The sequence below is a fragment of the Buceros rhinoceros genome, unplaced genomic scaffold, assembly GCF_000710305.1.
Source record: "Buceros rhinoceros silvestris isolate BGI_N320 unplaced genomic scaffold, ASM71030v1 scaffold8128, whole genome shotgun sequence".
Taxonomy (NCBI): domain Eukaryota; kingdom Metazoa; phylum Chordata; class Aves; order Bucerotiformes; family Bucerotidae; genus Buceros; species Buceros rhinoceros.
Window position 1 is genome coordinate 7,781 of NW_010428538.1, and position 827 is coordinate 8,607.

The window sequence follows — 827 nt, forward strand, 5'->3', positions numbered from 1 at the left end:
GCTGACCCCCCTTTAGCTCTTGATGACATGGAGGAGGTCCCCGCTCAGGCTGCTCTTCTGCAGGCTGTCCTATCTTATACGTATCTATATAAATGATCTCGCCATACCTGTCAGGCTGTGCTAGGTGTGTCTGCTCAGCCTCTGCATCACCCAGGAGCCACCAGACAGCAGGTAACCACCAGCTGAGGGGGCTGCCAGAAACCAGCGGCATTTGTTGCCTGCGGTGTTTCGTGGTCAGTGTCCAGGTCAGAAGGTGTTACCACAAAGGTGTTTCCCCGATGAAGCAGTCAGGGTTTGGGGGTTGTTTTGATGTTAAAGAAGCTGACAGACAGCTGAGGTTTGAGGAGGAGGAAGGGTTTGCCAGCAGTACCCTAACGCTGTTGTGTTACCTGGGGTCAGGTGGGAGAGACTTTTGAGAGAGACTCCCGCCGAGTTCATCATCTCAGAATATCAAAATTAATGCCCAGGGCCTTGAACATATTTTCTTTCACAAAAGCCTCCGAAATGGAAGTATCCTGAATTATTTTAGAGGCCATTTTTGCCACATTGCTTTTCTTTTCACCCCTCAGCCTTGACAATCAGGTATTTAATCCATTGGAATTTCCGCCTTTCATCTCCTGCCAACCTTCAAGGTCTTTCTGGACAACGAAAGCTTAGTGCTTCTCCACTGCCGCCTTAATGAGGTGTTGCCGTGACCCCTCTATGAGGCTTTGCCCCAGGAGGGAAGTTTTCAAGGCTGGATCCTGGTTGGGAAGGGAGGGATGGGCAGAAGCGATGTGCCTGTCCTGCCCGCAGAGCATCGCCCAAGAGCGGCACTCCCCTGGGAA

The 827-nt window shown here is 51.6% G+C and overlaps 1 protein-coding gene across 1 annotated transcript in view; it reads left to right on the forward strand.

Moving 5' to 3' along the window:
• AIFM3 (apoptosis-inducing factor, mitochondrion-associated, 3) overlaps positions 1 to 827 on the forward strand; it is a gene marked incomplete at its 5' end in the record, with an annotated part of 14,752 nt that overhangs the window by 7,186 nt on the left and 6,739 nt on the right. The window lies entirely within an intron of this gene.